The sequence below is a fragment of the Ochotona curzoniae genome, unplaced genomic scaffold (assembly GCF_017591425.1).
Source record: "Ochotona curzoniae isolate NIBS_2020 unplaced genomic scaffold, NIBS_Ocur_1.0 scaffold_4506, whole genome shotgun sequence".
Classification (NCBI taxonomy): Eukaryota; Metazoa; Chordata; class Mammalia; order Lagomorpha; family Ochotonidae; genus Ochotona; species Ochotona curzoniae.
Window position 1 is genome coordinate 34,088,779 of NW_024467119.1, and position 13,783 is coordinate 34,102,561.

Genomic DNA, 13,783 nt, shown 5'->3' on the forward strand with positions numbered 1-13,783 from the left:
TTCTCTACTATGAACAATAACTTCTAATAGAGCAATATTAACACATAGAACAGCCACACAGGTTAACTCTCAAAAGTCACACTTCATTCTCCTTCTCAAATAATGCTTGGTTTTCTGGAAGCTGAGGTTCAAATAACGTAAACATTCCTACCACAAAATTCTCTAATTGTAGAGATAATATTGTCCCCTCTTCTAATTTTTGCCTTAGGAATTCCAGATTTTGAGTTGGTTGGTTAAAAGAGATAAAGTCATCATATTTCTGGTCTTCTGGAGCCTTTTATATTTCAAGTGATTCTAGAAGTACCAGTGTTGTGGCATAGGGGTCTGCCCCTCCACCTGCAAAGTTGGCATCCCATGTGAGTGCCAGTTCCAGACTGGCTAAAATGCCTGGGAAAGCAGTAGAAGATGGCCCCTACACCCATACGAGAGACCCACAGGAATCTATAGGCTCCTGGCTTTGGCCTGGCCCAGCCCTGAATGTTATGGTCATTTGGGGAGTGAACTGGCAGATGAAAGACCTCTCCTCTCTCTCTCTCTCTGTAACTCTTTTAAGTAAAAAAAATATATAATAAATCTTTACAATTTATTGATTTAAATTAGTAACTTAAAATATTTATTTGAAAAGTACAGCTACATAGAGAAACAGAGACAGAGAGGGGTATCTTTCATCTGCTGGGATATTCTCTGGATGGTGGCAACTCAACTACAGGGGCTGGATGAGGTGGAAACCAAGAGGCAAGAACTCCATCCTGGTCTTGTACATGGATGACATGATCCCAAGGTCTCAGATCATCTTCCACTGCCTTCCTAGGTACATTAGCAGAAAAGTGGGTCAGAAGCAGAGCAGCAAGTACTCAAGCCAGCATGAAATGCCAGTGTTGCCAAGTGGTTGCTAACCTGATACACCGCAATGCAAGACTCCCAAAGAAAGACAACTTAAAAGCACCAAAAATACATTAATTCAGCTGATGCCAACTGAATGAAAACAAAACATCAAGGTGCCAAAGAAGCCCAAGGGAGCAGCTTACAAAACAGAGTCATTTGAAAGCTATAGACAAGCCACAGAGGCTAGAGGCTGAAGTTCAAATTTCTACCCAGGGACAAGGAATGGAGTATCCAATTCATGCACTGCAGAGAGCTAGAAATGAAATTCTTAACAAGGACCTGACGCGATGGCCTAGCAACTAAAGTCCTCGCCTTGAACGCGCCAGGATCCTATATGGGCTCCAGTTCTAATCCCAGCTTCTCCTCTTCTACTTCCCATCCAGCTCCCTGCTTGTGGCCTGGGAAAGCAGTCAAGGACGGCCCAAAGCCTCGGGACCCTGCACCCACGTGGGAGACTTGGAGGAAAGTTCCTAGCTCCTGGCTTTGGATCAGCACATCACTGGCCATTGCACTCACTTGGGGAGTGAATCATCAGACAGAAGATCTTCCTTTCTGTCTCTCCTTCTCTCTGTATATCTGACTTTCCAATAAAAATAAATAAATCTTTTTAAAAAAAACAAATTCTTCATGAAATTAGTAAGTCTACTTTCTTACAGAAGGATACGAACTCAATCCAAAGCCTGGGAAATAAGAAATGAAACTGCTTCTCCAAAAGATTAAATTTTATTTGAAAAAATGATGATTCAGCTTGTGTAATGCTGCAGTAGACAGATTTTAACTTAAATTTTGCCACAAAAGAAAACATGGTTCACTTTAAAATTTTTGAAACATATAACAGAGAAAAATGCAAAGCTGTTCTAAGTTAGTGTAGTAAAACTCTAGACTTGTGATTAATTTCTTTCGTATCATTCTCTGGCCACACACACACACACACACACACACACACACACACACAAGCTGATCTGATCTTCAAAATCAAAGGAACTGCTAGGATATAAATGAAAATAAATAAGATATCAGGGGGCTGTGTGGTGGTTCAAATAGCTAACCCTCAATCTGCAAGCGCCAGGATCTCACGTGGGCACTGGTTCATGTCCTGGCTGTTCCACTTCCCATCCAGCCCCCTGGTTATAGCCTGAGAAAGCAACAGAGCATGCATGGCCTTAGGACCCTGTACCGATGTGGAAGACCCAGAAGAATTTCCTGACACCTGGCTTCAAATCGGTTTATCTCCAGCCACTGGGACCATTTGGAGAGTGAACCAGTGGATGGAAGATCTTTCATACATCTATATGTGTGTGGGGTGTGTTTGTGTGTGTGTGGACAGAGAATGCACACATAGTAAAAAGTTAAACAATTTCAGTATACCTCATCTAGAACCAATTTGATTCAAATTGTTAAGTCTACATGATAATCATATAGAAGTATATGGTTCTATTTTTCTCTTTGTTTGATCAGGAGCCAGTTTTGTTTGTAGCAGTAAAAGCTTCTGCTTTGGATATCCACATTCTGTATCATAACAAGGAATCAAGTCCTACTTCTACCCTGATTTAGCTTCCCGAAAATGTGCCTAAGACTAGGTTCCTGTCATCTACATGAGAGGCCTTAAACGGAGTTCCTGAATTCTAGTGTCAGCCTGGCCCAGTCCCATCTGTACTTTGAATAAATGAAAACAAACCTTTAAAAATATACACACTCATTCAGATTGAGACAAATTTTTGCCACTCACAAAATGCATCAAAAGACTTAGTAGGAAATGAATCTGAGTGAGAAGGAAACCACAGGCAGGAAACAAGGGAAAACAAAGAATTTGGAACATTTAAACTAAACAAAATGGGCCTGGCACGGTGGCCTAGTGGCTAAAGTCCTCGCCTTGAACGTGCCAGGATCCCATATGGGCGCTGGTTCTAATCCCGGCAGCTCCACTTCCCATCCAGCTCCCTGCTTGTAGCCTCAAAAAACAGTGGAGGATGGCCCAAAGCCTTGGGACCCTGCACCCACCTGGTGAGTCCTGGGAGACCTGGAGGAAAGTTCCTGGCTCCTGGCTTCAGATCGGTGCAGCACCGGCTGTTGTGGTCACTTGGGGAATTAATTATCAGACAGAAGATCTTCCTCTCTGTCTCTCTGCCTTCTCTCTACATCTGACTTTATATGAAAATTAAATAAATCTTTAAAAAAATTAAAAAATGACAGTAGTAACAACTAGAAAGTATTAAGTAAAACAAAAATGAAAATAAAACACATAAACATGACCATTTGAAGGATGCATCAAAGAATACCTATAACATTCTGAAGCTTTTTGCACTTTTTAAAGATCTTTTTAAAATAAGTACGTATATTATAGTTAACTATCCTGAAAAACTTAAAAAAAAAACTGGAAAAAATGTATAGTATCCAAAGCAAAAGGCAGAAGAAAAAAAATCTAAAAATTCAACCTATAGAAAGCAAAAAAAAAAGCAATAGAAAAATGGAAAATTAAATGCAATATGATATACATAAAAAAATACTTCAGCCAATGGCAACAGGCAGAAACAGATATAAATTACAAGCTAAATGATTCTCAGATCAGATTTTGAAAATTCTATAGTGCTGTACAAAACAGGTGAAACCATCAATACGGATGTATTATTGAATTTTCTAAGAGTGGCAAAGGGATAAAACAGCATTATACAATTTGTGTTAACTTTTAACACTCACATGAAACAGCACTAGCCACAAAATACCATTTGGCAGTCAGAAGGGACAAATTTCTAGTCATTATTGAAAAGTTACATATTAGTAGCTGCCAGGTGTTAGTAATGGGGTAGAAGTTGGATATAGCTTTGAAGGGTAACAGGAGAGTGAGCTCCAGAGTGATTATGGTGGTGAACAACACCGTCTATATATGGTAAAAATGACAGAACTGTACATATGCACTGTCATTTCCTGGTTTTTAAACAATGTCTATTTTCATCTAGTTGGAAGGCAGAGTGGTGGTGTGAAAAAGAGATCTTTGTTCTGGTTCAATCCAAAAGGCCCATATCAGCCAAAGCTAACCCCGATGAGGTCAGGAGTCCACAAATCCCTCAAGGTTTCTCATGTGATCCTAAGCCATCATCTGCTGTCAGCCACGCTCATCAGTCAGAAACTGGACGGCGGTGGAATAGCTGGGCCTGGAACTGGCACTCAGATAGAGGACGTGGGCACACCAACCTGCAAAGGAACCCTCTCCGGCACTCTGCGCAGCCCATTTTCCTGACTTCGGTATCATAACAGTAGTTTCACAGGAAGTAAGCAATGGAAGAAAGTGCAATTTTGCAGTCTCCTACAGACTGTGATTTGGTAATTATTTCGAAATTTAAAAACTAGTATATTTTGCTTTAACTAATAATGTACAATGTAGAAATATAAAGTATGTCTAGACACTACTTGAAATCCTTCCACATTATGTGCCTCTCAGTCCTTCATATTACAAAATAATAATAATTGTGAGACAATGTAAGAATTTTAGATAGTGCATAAAGAAATACATTTGACTCTAATACCTCAGAAAATAGCATGCAAACTGAGCAAGATATTTAGATATTCATTTCACTTTTCCCCCAAATTTCAAAAACTCAAAGAGAATTATATTATTAAACTTTAGTCAAAGAATGTAGTCCAGTTTAACTTGAACTAGTTCCAACATATATGAATTTCAGTTACCAGGGATGCATTAATTAGCAATTGTGTGTCAGCAACATGATCCAAATTCAGTTACCACAATATATGAATGTGAGTAATTGCATAAAGTACAAACTTCACTGCTGGCTCTTCAGTCCACAAATCACTACATAAATAGCACGTATGCACCAAAATCAGTGACCAATCACATCACTTCTTTCAACGTCTTTTGGTGATTGATCCTGGGCATTTCTATTCTGTTCACATAGACAGTAGAGTGTATACTCATGTTGTATCCTTGTCTCCCAATGACCAACAGTACACTTAAGAAAAAAAAAAATCACAATGCTGGAGGTGGAATTAGAATCCATACGTGGGCTTACAGAAGAAATGGCCAAGCATGTGTGGGAACAGCTGCTAGCAGAGAGATCCTGCCATTAGAGTGAAATGAACATAAATGTAAACAGAAAACAAGACTATAATGAAAGGGATGAAGATGAGTATGGCCCAGAGGAAGTAATCCTGGAAGAAAAACCTTTATATAAAAGGAACTCTCAGAGAAATAAATCCTTTTAAAATGCTTCTAAATGTTGCAGAAAATCTGTGTTATTTATAGTGAAGCAGTTGAACACCTAAATCAAAGTGTATAAAAATCTTCAGTCCAATGATTGAGCAATTTCACTGCGAGGCATTTATGCAGAAGGAATAATCTGATATTTGTAGATAATAAAATGAGCATAAAAGACACATCCACATGGCATGATTTATAAAATTTAATGCTACTTAAGTTTATCTAACATTAAAGAAATGTTTAAATAACCCACAGTACTTATATGTAATGGAACAGAATATTGTAAGAACATATGTTTCCATAAAATACATAGCATTGGGTAAAGACAAAATTAAAGGGAAACAGCTGTGTCACATTTTAATTATATTACTTCTAAATGATGCAATAATGATTTTTTCTTTTGCCTACTCATGGTTTACTACAATTTTTATAGAAAATTAGAATATTTGTAGTAAGTAATAAAAGAAGTTTTGTTTATTTACTTTTTTAAGCTTTTTTTTATTGCAAGGGCAGATTTACAGAGAGTAGAGATAGAGAAAGAGAGAGAGACAGAGGGAGAAAGCAGGATCCTCCATCTTCTTGGTCACAACTCAAATGGCCTCATTGGCTGGAGCTTAGTCTATCTGAAGCCAGGATCCAGGAGCTTCTTCAGGGTCTCCCATTCGAGTGCAGGGTCCCAAGGCTTTGGGCCACCTTCCACTCTCTTCCTAGGCCACAAGCCCTAGCTGTATGACAAGTGGAGCAGTCGGGACATGAACTAGCACCCATAGGGGTTCATGACACGTGCACAGCAAGGATTTTGTCACTGAGCCAGCACGTTCAATTACTTTTCTTTCTTTCTTTTTAATTAAACAAAGATTTGTTTTGGGGTTTTTTTTTTTTTTTAGATTTATTTTAATTGCAAGTCAGATATACAGAGAAGAGAAAGACAGAGGTCCATCCGATGAATCACTCCCCAAATGATCGCAAAGGCTGGAGCTGAGCCGATCCCAAGCCAGGAGTTTCCTCCAGGTCTCCTACACGGGTGTAGGATCTCAAGGTTTTGGGCTATCATCAACCACCTTCCCAGGCCACAAACAGAAAGCTGGATGGGAGGCAGAGCCACTGGGATCACAACTGGTGTGCATATGGGATCTTACCGTGCTCAAGGCAAGGACCTTGGTCGCTAGGCCACCGCACCGGCCCAGTTCAATTATTTTTAATGGACTGAATTTGATTCCCCCACATGGGAGGTGAAGAATCAAGTATTTGAGTCACCACCTACTGCCCTCCAGGAGGCTCATCAGCAGGAAGCTGAATCAGAAGCAGAGCTGGGACTTGAACTCAAAGACTTGGATATGGCAAATGGACATTCCAAACACTGGCGTGACAACTCTCAAATCAGTCCAGATCATCTTACACATCCCTATACTTAAACCCTAATCTCTCTAAAATTACTGATTTTTTAAAATTAAAAAGCATAAAGTGAAAAAAATCAAAAGTGGGCATTGCAAGTCTTATTATGGAATGAAAGTAGTGGCATTCTTCATACTGACTAAATTGTTTTAATGGCATTGAACATCTAAGTTTAGATTAATGTTCGTGCAAATTATAAATTCAGAGTAGAATATTAAGCATCCATGAAAATTAAATGGTTATTTATACACATTTTCCATTAACATTGTTTAAGATTTATTATTTTTTAATGAGAAAATCAGACTATTATAGAGAGAAGGAGAGACAGAGACAAAGATCTTCCATCCACTGGTTCACTCCCCAAGTGGCTACAATGGCCGGAGCTGAGCCCACCCAAAACCAGGAGCCACCTCCCCGGTTTCCCACTTGGGTGCAGGGTGCCAAGGCCTTGGGGCGTCCTCCACCACCATCCCAGGCCACAAGCACGGAGCTAGAAGGGAAGTGGAGCAGCCAGGACATGAACCAACGCCCATATGGGAACCTGGTGCACAGGCTACCGTGCTGGGCCCGAAAATTACATGTTGAGAAAGTTTTAACAATATCATGCAACACATATGCTAATTTATATTAAAAAATGGAAGATGATACATGCAATACAACTAAGTCTTAGAGGGACAAAAATGCTCAATGTTACATCAACATTACACCAACAACTCTCTGGATAGTAGGATGCTGAATGACTGACAAATAGAAAGACTTGTACTTGCCTCTTTCTCAACACATTCCAAAACTAATTCTAAAAGTATTGAGAAATATTTCTCTAACAAAAAGTACTTAAACTAGAATCAGTTCTGAAAAGCCTTGTATGACCCAGGTGATGGGTGGCAGGCCTCTTGGAGAGGAGCTATCCCTCTCAGAGCTGTTTGTTGCAGTCCAGCTCTCTGCAGAATTAAGTGAAACAGGGAAGAGGCCAGTCCCAGATCCCCACCAAGGCAGCTTCCAGCAAATCCTGAAGGCATTCCCTCCCACCCCCACCCATGCATCTCCTGGCACTCATAATGGGAAATTTGCCAGAAGGAAAATTTGGGTTTGGCTTTTGTTAGTTTGTTTCACTTGTTTATTATTTTGTAACAACCTTGTTTAAAGGAATCATACCAAATCACTCCTGCTAAATTTGTGCAGGTTTTTTTTTTTTAGTAAAACAGTGTATCTATATGAAGAAAGACTTAGGACAAATAATTGGCACTACAAAAGAAAAAAAATCAAACGAAATCAAACGAAAAGAAATAAGTTCAAAAAGAACAGAAAACTATTAAGTATCAATTTATCTAATCAATTCCTCCGAGGTACTCTACTTGAATGATATTATTATGTAATGATCCTGTGATAAATAAACAAGCATTTTTAAAATAGGTTATTCTATTGTTTTTCTTCTCCATAGTCACTTTATTAGCAAGCTGGCACCCTGTAAAAATAATTTGATTTTATGTCTAATATAATTTTTATTACAAAAAATTGCATCTGAGTATCTGATATTTTACATAAAATCTCCCTCAACTTTAAACACTAGTGTCACTCTCTGAAAATAAAATTAGTCATTTCCTGAGTCTCATGACAGAAATTTGTGGAGACATATACGGACGCACAAATAACTATTTTATGCACGTAGAAACACAACGGCCTTGCTGTTCTGCCTACTCTTTTCTTTTTTTTTTTATTTTTTTTGTCTTTCTTATTTGTGCCTTATCTTTTCTTCCTTAACAATATGTATCAGACTATTTCATGTTGCTATACAAATCAAAATCTCAGTTTTTGTAATAGTTAAATGTATTGCGCATGTGACTGAACCATAAATTAACAATTCCTTATTAATGAATATTTAACTTACTTCACATTTCTAACTTATAAGCTCTTGAAATCAATATCCACATATATATAATTTGGCTTATTAGCCCAAAGAGGTTTTAGTAACAGAATTGCTGGCGAAAGGCTAGTGCTATTGCTGAATAACTATCCACAGGTTTGGACCAACTGATACTTCCAGGAACAGTGAAAAGGAATAACCGGTTTTGCCCAATCTTATTTCAGAGCTACTCTGTACTCCAAAAATAAACACTTTCACCAGTTATCTAACACACTAGGAAATGTGGATCACGCATTCTGTTTGACCCTTGTCCTTCTACGTGTTCATCCTAATTGTACAGGTAATACTTTAAAATTACATATCTGAAGTAGAATACCTAAGTATTAAGGTTTTGAGTAGGCATTAGCTATGGAGTCTGGAAGCTGTCACCTCAATGGTAATGAAGACAAAATGTGTAATTTCCAGAATCTTGGTGGTATTTTAAAACTGCTCTGGGTGGTATATGCAAACATAGTCCTTAAAGCGTTTTCAAAAAAATAAAGTTAATTACTTCTAATGATGTTCTGTAACAGCCACATGTTCCTTTTCCTAATATAATTTTTTAAACTTTAGTATATCTGCATACCCCCCTAAGTAGCTTGGAGATATTTACCAGTTCTTATATTAGCATCTCCCCCAAAACACACTTTTCAGTCTCAGCAATGAAAAGTTATCTTCCTAATTATTAGTAATGCAAAAGTAACTTCTTACCTGAAATTCCTGAATTTCTCTCAAACTTCCCATGAAAGTTCCACAAATGGAGAAACAGTGAAACACACTCGACACCCGAGAGGGAAATCTTCACAATCTGGAAACAAGAGCAAAGTGGTTGCTCTTTTAAAAGAGACTTTTCTCTACTGCAAACCAGCTGTTGGCACAGCCTCATCAAAGCCCTCCGAAAAGCTGTGCTGTGATATATTAATTTACACCTACTGTGCCACTAAATGAGAAACCAAAGGCCACCTACTGGGCACATAGCTTTTATCCCACCATGAGACAGATTATACATTTACCAGAAAAAAAAAAAAAAAAAAAAACATTGAAGGTGTGATGCCCAGGAATTTGCAAAGTAACAAGAGTGAGCAGGGAAGCTATGGTTCAACTACGTAACTCATCATCACAATGTGAATAAATAAATACCAGAAGAAATGGTTGACTAGACACTGAACATCTTAGTCATATATGAAATGGTCATTCATTATGAAAATTATGAAGGCCACAAGTCAATGCTTTCACAATGGATTTCAAATTTTTTTAACTTACTTATTCGGAAGGTAGAGTCACAGAGGAGGAAGAGAGGGAGATAGAGAGAGGTCATCCATCCGCTGGTTCACTCCCAAATGCCTGCCACAGCCAGGGTTGGGCCAGGTCAAAATCAGGAACTAGGAATTCCATCAGAGTTCCACATTGGTGGAAGAGGCCCAAGCACCTGGGCCTTTCCGGACACGTTAATGGAAAGATGGATCAGAGGCAAAGTAGCGAAGCCTGCAAGCAGTGCTCCAGAATTGAGTACCAGCATGGCAGACTGTGCCTTAACTCACTATGTTACAACGCTGGCCTCAAATTTTGAAATGTAGATGATATGAAAAAATGTGACCTTAAGGTTAAAGAAAACTACTATAAAATATTTACTCTTGTTCCAGAAAGCAGTATTCTTGATTCTGTACATATTTTTGAAATGACAGTTCTCTCAGGGACAAAACTTTAAACAATTACAAATTGTTTATTATAAGTGTTCTACTTATGACAACTGAACAACTTTTAATTGAGAAAAGAATAATGATACTATGTTAGTGCAGTCACCAATGATGTCAGTCCCTATCACGGCGGACATAATCTACTTGTAGTGATGCAATATCATAGTTTCTAAAATAAAGATCATTCTGTGAAGAAAATACTCTATGGAAAAGAAGCCAGCATCCAATAGCTACAGGAGGCAGTTGACCAATGTCTGAGCATCCATGACTAATGCTGGATGATTTTAAGGTGAATGAATTTCTTGGCAGGGTCACAATGGGATATGATCATACTAGTCACCACATAATGATTTAAGTTTATTACCTTGGATAAAAAGGAACAAATTTCCTGTATTTGATATACTGTTTTAACAGCATGATACTTCAACCTTATCCTTTCTGGAGTTTCGTCAGTCACCCACACAGGTGCAGGGTCTCAAGAACTTGACCTATCTACTATTTTTCCAGGCCATAAGCATGAAACTAGATTAGAAGTAGAGCAGCCAGGAACCTGTATCCATATAGGATGCCACTGCTAGCAGGTGAAGGTTAGGTAACTGAGCCATTCCACTGGCCGCCAGATGATAGACATCCCAACCTAAGTAAAATCCTACTGAAGATTTTCTTTCCATTTCCCTGACAGATACAAATCCTGAGCATCTTTTCATGTGCATCTTTTCATGTTTCTTTTATTTCATCCTTTGAAAAATGCCTATTCATATCCTTTAGCCCATTTTTTAAAAGATGTATTTATTTTTATTGCAAAGTCAAATATACAGAGAGGAGGAGAGACAGAGAGGAAGATCTTCCATCCAATGATTCACTTCCCAAGTGACCACAAAGGTCAGTGCTGTGCCAATCCGAAGCCAGGAGCCAAGAATTTCCTTCAGGTCTCCCACATGGCTGTAGGAACTCAAGGCTTTGGGCTGTCCTCAAATGCTTTTTTAAGTTACAGGCAGGGAGCTGGATGGGAAGTGGAGCTGCCGGGATTAGAACCAGCTCCCACATGGGATCCTGGCATGTTCAAGGTGAGGACTTTAGCTGCTAGTCCACCGCGCCGGGTCCCTTTAACCCATTTTTTCAAACTGGGTTTTTTGTTTCATTGTTGATGAGTTTCTTGAGCTCAAGATGATCAAGGTTGGCTGCTCCACTTGTCATCACAATCCCAGCCTATGGAAAAGGTGAAATGCACAAGATCATTTCATCCTCCTTGGCACACAGCACTTAGGCTCCTGGATCTGTGATCATGACTTATTCACATTAATATGCGATGCAATGGTGGCCTGGAATGCCATGCAATGGAATGTGGTTGTTAGTAGGCGATTATAAGAACCTGCACCTCTGTATTACTTCAGCTCATCTATATTCAACACAACTAATTTTTTTTGAATCCTCCACCCTTTCCTTCAAGCACTTACATTATATGTATATGTGGTTTCTTGAAGATGTGTCCTTTTCCTTCTTTTCTTCTGATATTTAGTCTGCCACTATTATCGCCACTATATTTTTTACCTTGAACACTGATGTTTTCTTATCTGAAATTTGCGAGAAATGTAATATATATTTGTAGTCTACCATTCCTTTGTTTTTATTTCTATAGCTGTTTAAATAGCCTTGTGTGCTAATGTTAACAGCTGTTTCACATCAGGGTCACTTTTTTTTTTACTGCTTTTTATTATTATCATTTTATAATACAGTTCCATAGACCCTGGGATTTCCTTTATGCCCTCCCCAATTCCCTCCCTCCTCACTGAGTTCCCCTATATCATTAATATTGTATAGTTCTTCATGCACAGTTTCATATCCATCATTGTGGACATAGAAAATGGCAGAGTACAGCATCCTAGTGTCAAGATATAGTAAACAGAACAGCTTCATTGGGAGTTCATCTTTTTCGGAAAGTAGAGATGCATACTGCATTGTATCCTCACATCTGGATATAACAGTCTCCATTACACAGTATGCATCCCCTTAAATGAAAGGCCACAATACAAAAATTAAACACAGGAAGAAAAATAGAAATTTACAATGTCATGAGTTAAATAACATGCTGCTAGCAATGATAGTCTCCATTACACAGTTACTATACAACCCCTTAAATGAAAAACCACAAAACAATATCAATGACAGGAAGGAAAAAAAAAGAAACTAAAACACCATGAAGTTAGGTAACATGCTATTGAATGACTAATGTGTCGCTGAAGAAAGGAAAAAAATATCAAGAATCTTCTTGGAGAAAATGATGCTACTGTATGATCTATGGTTCATGGAAGAATTTAATCAGAAGAAAGTGTTTGAAGAGATGAAATTAACAAAAAAAAAGATTAAAATCCATGAGATACAGTTTCCACTGCTCTTTGTTGGTGAAATGTGTCTTCTGTAGGCAACAAATAGATGAGTTTTGTTTTTTAATCCAGTTTACTAATCTATCACGTTTAATTGATGAGTTTAAGCCATTTGCATTCAAGGTTGATATGTATGGGTGGTAATTTGGTTCTGTCATTTTAGCAACAGATTGTCCATTGATTTAGTCTTGTGTTGTTATTTTACTGGGATGTTCTTCACATTTGCCTTTTGTTTTGGTGGGTGCTATTCCTCTTCTCTGTCAAGAGAACATCTTGAAGTATCCTTTGTAGGGCAGGTTTGAAAGAGGCAAATTATTTTAACTTTTTTTTTTTGTGGAAGAATTGTGTTTCATTTTCAAAGACTTTCCACTGTACTGTAAATTTGCTCCACTGTATTCTTCATTTCTGATATATCAGCTTTCATTCGATTCATTTCCAGTGTGACATATTCCTTGAATTCCTTGAATGTGTGCTTTACATCTTCTCATTATTGATAAGAAGTTTTATAACAAGTGTTTTGAATTCTGTATCCCCCATTTTCTCGATGTCTTCCTCAGTTAACTCTGAGGTTGGCAAAGGCATTTGCTCCTTTGCAGCCAAGTCTTCAGTAATATTCTTATGCCTCTGTCTCTTCTTTTGCTCTTGGTTATTATATATCTGGCTAGCAGATTCATCTCCTTGGGGCTGGTTTCCAAGCTGTGTCACCCACAGGTCTACAATGCGATTTTACTTATTGTGATTGATACATGGCTCTTTGTTTACAGTAACTTGTGCCACTCCCTCCAGCGAGTTCCAGGTCTGGGTTCTTCATTAGATTTCCACCGTGGTCTCTGTAGCCCCAGCTCCTGGCTCACCAGTCTCTACTTCCTGTGATACTGTGCTAAGGCTATACTGTTTTATGCACAACCTTTCTCCCACTTTTGGTTGTAGCAGGTCCCAGGATTGACCCGTACGATGCCATAGTTAGTATTATTTTCCTGTGGGACCAGTGCAATCCATGAAGCTCAGTGAGTCTCACCAATCTCAGTGCATGCACAGCTCACTGTTGTCCCCTGCAGTCTTAAATTCTTTGCCACACTGTAAGAAATGGCACCTGACATGCCACTACTAGAGTTCTTGGTCTGCTGGCCATCAGGTCTGAGGGCTACCTGGTCCTGTCCCGGGTGGAACCTGTAGGATGCCACATTGTTGCAGTTCACTGAGTCAGGAATGAGTTCACTGCCAGCTCCATGCATGCACAGTACTGTCCATAGTCCTTGCTTCCTTAAACAAAATGGCACCTAATTTGGCTCTAAGAGGTGAACTG